Source organism: Gorilla gorilla, chromosome 9 (genome assembly GCF_029281585.2).
Source record: "Gorilla gorilla gorilla isolate KB3781 chromosome 9, NHGRI_mGorGor1-v2.1_pri, whole genome shotgun sequence".
Taxonomy (NCBI): Eukaryota; Metazoa; Chordata; class Mammalia; order Primates; family Hominidae; genus Gorilla; species Gorilla gorilla.
In genome coordinates, this window is record NC_073233.2 from 112905550 (window position 1) to 112912070 (window position 6521).

Genomic DNA, 6521 nt, shown 5'->3' on the forward strand with positions numbered 1-6521 from the left:
GAAAAACTGGAAACTCTAAAAAGCAGAGCAACTCTCCTCCTCCAAAGGAACGCAGTTCCTCACCAGCAATGGAACAAAGCTGGATGGAGAATGACTTTGACAAGCTGAGAGAAGAAGGCTTCAGACGATCAAATTACTCTGAGCTACAGGAGGACATTCAAACCAAAGGCAAAGAAGTTGAAAACCTTGAAAAAAATTTAGAAGAATGTATAACTAGAATAACCAATACAGAGAAGTGCTTAAAGGAGCTGATGGAGCTGAAAACCAAGGCTCGAGAACTACGTGAAGAATGCAGAAGCCTCAGGAGCCGATGCAATCAACTGGAAGAAAGGGTATCAGCGATGGAAGATGAAGTGAATGAAATGAAGTGAGAAGGGAAGTTTAGAGAAAAAAGAATGAAAAGAAATGAGCAAAGCCTCCAAGAAATATGGGACTATGGGAAAAGACCAAATCTAAGTCTGATTGGTGTACCTGAAAGTGACGGGGAGAATGGAGCCAAGTTGGAAAACACTGTGCAGGATATTATCCAGGAGAACTTCCCCAGTCTAGCAAGGCAGGCCAACATTCACATTTAGGAAATACAGATAATGCCACAAAGACTAAACCAGGAAGAAGTTGAATCTCTGAATAGACCAATAACAGGATCTGAAATTGTGGCAATAATCAGTAGCTTACCAACCAAAAAGAGTCCAGGACCAGATGGATTCACAGCCGAATTCTACCAGAGGTACAAGGAGGAACTGGTACCATTCTTTCTGAAACTATTCCAATCATTAGAAAAAGAGGGAATCCTCCCTAACTCATTTTATGAGGCCAGCATCATCCTGATACCAAAGCCGGGCAGAGACACAACCAAAAAAGAGAATTTTAGACCAATATCCTTGATGAACATTGATGCAAAAATCCTCAGTAAAATACTGGCAAACTGAATCCAGCAGCACATCAAAAAGCTTATCCACCATGATCAAGTGGGCTTCATCCCTGGGATGCAAGGCTGGTTCAATATATGCAAATCAATGAATGTAATCCAGCATATAAACAGAACCAAAGACAAAAACCACATGATTATCTCAATAGATGCAGAAAAGGCCTTTGACAAAATTCAACAACGCTTCATGCTAAAAACTCTCAATAAATTAGGTATTGATGGGATGTATTTCAAAATAATAAGAGCTATCTATGAAAAACCCACAGCCAATATCATACTGAATGGGCAAAAACTGGAAGCATTCCCTTTGAAAACTGGCACAAGACAGGGATGCCCTCTCTCACCACTCCTATTCAACATAGTGTTCGAAGTTCTGGCCAGGGCAATTAGGCAGGAGAAGGTAATAAATGGTATTCAATTAGGAAAAGAGGAAGTCAAATTGTCCCTGTTTGCAGATGACATGATTGTATATCTAGAAAACCCCATTGTCTCAGCCCAAAATCTCCTTAAGCTGATAAGCAACTTCAGCAAAGTCTCAGGATACAAAATCAATGTACAAAAATCACAAGCATTCTTATACACCAACAACAAACAGAGAGCCAAATCATGGGTGAACTCCCATTCACAATTGCTTCAAAGAGAATAAAATACCTAGGAATCCAACTTACAAGGGATGTGGAGGACCTCTTCAAGGAGAACTACAAACCACTGCTCAATGAAATAAAACAGGATACAAACAAATGGAAGAACATTCCATGCTCATGGGTAGGAAGAATCAATATCGTGAAAATGGCCATACTGCCCAAGGTAATTTACAGATTCAATGCCATCGCCATCAAGCTACCAATGACTTTCTTCACAGAATTGGAAAAAACTACTTTAAAGTTCATATGGAACCAAAGAAGAGCCTGCATCGCCAAGTCAATCCTGAGCCAAAAGAACAAAGCTGGAGGCATCACACTACCTGACTTCAAACTATACTACAAGGCTACAGTAACCAAAACAGCATGGTACTGGTACCAAAACAGAGATATAGATCAATGGAACAGAACAGAGCCCTCAGAAATAACGCTGCATATCTACAACTATCTGATCTTTGACAAACCTGAGAAAAACAAGCAATGGGGAAAGGATTCCCTACTTAATAAATGGTGCTGGGAAAACTGGCTAGCCATATGTAGAAAGCTGAAACTGGATCCCTTCCTTACACCTTATACAAAAATCAATTCAAGATGGATTAAAGACTTAAAAGTTAGACCTAAAACCATAAAAATCCTAGAAGAAAACCTAGGCATTACCATTCAGGACATAGACATGGGCAAGGACTTCATGTCCAAAACACCAAAAGCAATGGCAACAAAAGCCAAAATTGACAAATGGGATCTAATTAAACTAAAGAGCTTCTGCACAGCAAAAGACACTACCATCAGAGTGAACAGGCAACCTACAAAATGGGAGAAAATTTTCGCAACCTACTCATCTGACAAAGGGCTAATATCCAGAATCTACAATGAACTCAAACAAATTTACAAGAAAAAAACAAACAACCCCATCAAAAAGTGGGTGAAGGACATGAACAGACACTTCTCAAAAGAAGACATTTATGCAACCAAAAAACACATGAAAAAATGCTCACCATCACTGGCCATCAGAGAAATGCAAATCAAAACCACAATGAGATACCATCTCACACCAGTTGGAATGGCAATCATTAAAAAGTCAGGAAACAACAGGTGCTGGAGAGAATGTGGAGAAATAGGAACACTTTTACACTGTTGGTGGGACTGTAAACTAGTTCAACCATTGTGGAAGTCAGTGTGATGTTTCCTCAGGGATCTAGAACTAGAAATACCATTTGACCCAGCCATCCCATTACTGGGTATATACCCAAATGACTATAAATCATGCTGCTATAAAGACACATGCACACGTATGTTTATTGTGGCATTATTCACAATAGCAAAGACTTGGAACCAACCCAAATGTCCAACAATGATAGACTGGATTAAGAAAATGTGGCACATGTACACCATGGAATACTATGCAGCCATAAAAAATGATGAGTTCATGTCCTTTGTAGGGACATGGATGAAATTGGAAATCATCATTCTCAGTAAACTATCACAAGAACAAAAAACCAAACACCGCATATTCTCACTCATAGGTGGGAACTGAACAATGAGAACACATGGACACAGGAAGGGGAACATCACACTCTGGGGCCAGTTGTGGGGTGGGGGGAGGGGGGAGGGATAGCATTGGGAGATATACCTAATGCTAGATGACGAGTTAGTGGGTGCAGCGCACCAGCATGGCACATGTATACATATGTAACTAACCTGCACATTGTGCACATGTACCCTAAAACTTAAAGTATAATAATAATAAATAAATAAAGAAAAAAATGACTGCAGGTTATTCATATATGTTATAAGGTTTAGAAAGCACTGATCTATTCCAGTTTCTTCCTTTTTCCAGTGAGGAGAATGAAGCCAAAGACGCAATATGACCTGCTGGAATACGAGCTGCTTAAGTAGCCCAGGACTCCAACTCATAGGCTTTTTTAGCTTCTGTGTATAAGACAGTTGGCCTGAAAGTAGTGTGCAGTATGGACTGAAGGGTTAAGTTTTTGGGAGTGGGAAGACAGTTAAAAGTCTATGATAGCAACTGAAGATATATTACATTATAAGAGTTAGTACCAGGACTACATAGAAAGGTGGAAAAATGCAATCACTTTAAACAGACCAATAAGGTAATTCAAGATAAGAGATGACAACACGTTGAGAACACAGAGGCTCTCAGATCTGATTGTGGGGGGAAGGTTCATAGTCTGGAGGATTAATTTGGAATCAAGAGGAAGCAGAGAAGATTTCAGAGTGCATTTAGAAATTTCCGGAGTTTTCTCACACAAATAACTTACTCTGTCTTTCCTTACTCTCTCTTTGATTACCAGAAGCTGAAAGAAAGGAATTAACCTTTTTCTGGCTTGAAAACATCTAGAGAACATACTCTCCTTCAGTGTCTCTACACAGAGTCTCATGATTCAAACTACATACCACTAATAAGAGAAAGATTCAGCATGCACACTTGGTTGATTTCCCTTTTGGTATTTCTGCCTGTCACATAGCAATAAATCAAGATTTTTCTAAGACCTGAGTACCCAGCTGCTAGTCAGAAAAGGGCCCAGACTCACCAGCCATAGCTAACAGTCTCTGTCTCTTCGTACAGCACTGGAAAGTGCCTCAGACTCAGAAATAAAAGACACCAGGTACTTCCTTATTGCAGGGAGTGGGGACAAGTGATTACAGATTATAGGAAGTTGCTTCTGGGAACCTCTAGTTTCATCATTGGGAAGTGCCCTGTAGTAAGCAAATTGGCTTTCTAGTCTTGAACTCTAGATTCTTCCCTGGGGAAAAAAATGCAAATGACAAAACATTGTTTTGTGGGTTGAAACCTCAGCCTGGTTTTCTTTTTCCTTTTCTCTCTCCATAGCCCCACATCTTCTTGTATTCATCCCTCTCTTCTGATCTGTCAGTTTTTCTACCTCTGCTCGTCTAAAAACACATGTCCTGAATGAGTAAAATCTAACTAGTTTCCTTGCATCTTCCCATAAGAATTAACCAAATATTTTGTATATCTTGGGTTTCTTTATTTTTCATTTCAATTTTTATTTGAGTTTCAGGGGTACATATGCAGGTTTGTTACAAGAGTATATTAGGTGATGCAGAGGTTTGTAGTACAATTTAACCTACCACCTAGGTAGTGAGAATAGCACCCAGTACATAGTTTTTCAGCTCTTGCCTTCTTCCTTCACTCCTCCCTCTGGTAGTTCCCTGTGTCTGTTATTCCCATCTTTATGTCCATGTGTACACAATATTTAGCTAGAACTTACAAGTGAGATTATGTGATATTTGATTTTCTGTTTCTGCGTTAATTTGCTTAGAATAATGTCCTCCAGTTGCATCCATGTTGCTGCAAAGGGCAGGGTTTCATTTTTATGGCTGTGTAACATTCCATAGTAGGTGTGTACCACATTTTTTTAAATCCAATCCACCATTGATGGACACCTGGTTGATTCTATTATTTTGGCTACAGTGAATAGTGCTGCGACAAACATTTGAAAGCATATGTCTTTTTGATAGAACAGTACATTTTCCTTTGAGGATTCAGTCAGTAATGGGATGCTTGGACAAATGATAGTTCTTTTTTTAGTTATTTGGTAAATCTCCAAACTGCTTTTCACAAAGATGGATGCATCACATTACTGGACTTCAAGCTGTGCTAGAAGTCTGCAGTAACCACAACAGCAAGGTATTGGTACAAAAAAACAGACACATAGCCCAATGGAACAGAATAGAGAACCCCAAAATAAAGCCACACACCTATAACCAACTGATACTCAACAAAGTCAACAACAACAGCAAAAAGAAACAAGGAAAGGATTGTTTATTCAATAAATGTATTTCTTGTTTAAACTGTGCTGAGGAATCATGATGGAGTCTTCTCCTCCCCATCTCCCTGTCATCTTACCCTTTGATTGGAGACAGTTCTGAAGGAATCCTCTTATCTACTTCCTGGAATGCTGTTCTTCAACTGACTAAAACTGCTTTAACAGTTAATTTTTACTTAGGATGGCAATTCACTTCTCCTTTTTGATATTCTCTGAGCAAAGACTGATCACAGATGTAGTCTCAGGTTGTAGTAGAGTATGCATGATAATACAGAAGAGATATGCCCAGAGAAACAGTTAATAAAAGGTAAAAAAAAAAAAAAAAAGAGAGAGAGAGAGACTGTAATGTGTTCAACTATGAAGGTGTTTAAGAAGTCAGAAATTAACTCTCATTTAATCTGTTAAATATTAGAAAAAAACATATTTGCAAGTAAGGGGTAGTTCTTCGAATCCTCCCTAAATCTTAACCTCCCTGAGTGAATGATTTCACCCCAAACTCGTTTTCTCTGCACCATGCCAGGACTTCATTGTGCACACCATGCATCCTACAGTTTCTTCAGGGTGTCAGGCACCATCTGCCAAGCGCTTCATTTTGGATGGCTGTCTTATCTTTTCAAGAAGTCTGTGAACTACTGAGGGTTGATTCAAAACTTACTTTCTTTGTCTTAAATACTTTTGCAAAGGATAGAAACATGCAAGTTCTGTTCATGGATTTGTCAGTAGTAAACTGTGGGATTTGGGAAAAGTTCCTTATCACACTACACTGTCGCTGTCATAACTAGCTGTCTTCCCCCGTCTCTCCTGCTGAGCTCTAAATTATTTGAAGTCAGATACCTGCTGTAACTTATATCACATCCCCAAAGCAGAAAGCCCAGCAAACGATTTTTCTTTTTTAAAAAATGGCACAAAATAAATTTTTGTTCAAGAAAGTAATTAATAACATTACTATGTTTGTAAGTCTGATTTTCTTTTTTAAATTTTTATATTTTATTTTACTTCAAGTTCTGGGAAAGAAAGGTGCCAATAGCCAGTTTGGGTCTGACAGATTAAGTCAAACACTCTAAATTCCTTAGTCACTCTAAGTTCCAAGAACTCTAAGTTCTAAGTCCTGTTTCTTCAGTGTGGGAGAAAAATGAGGACAAG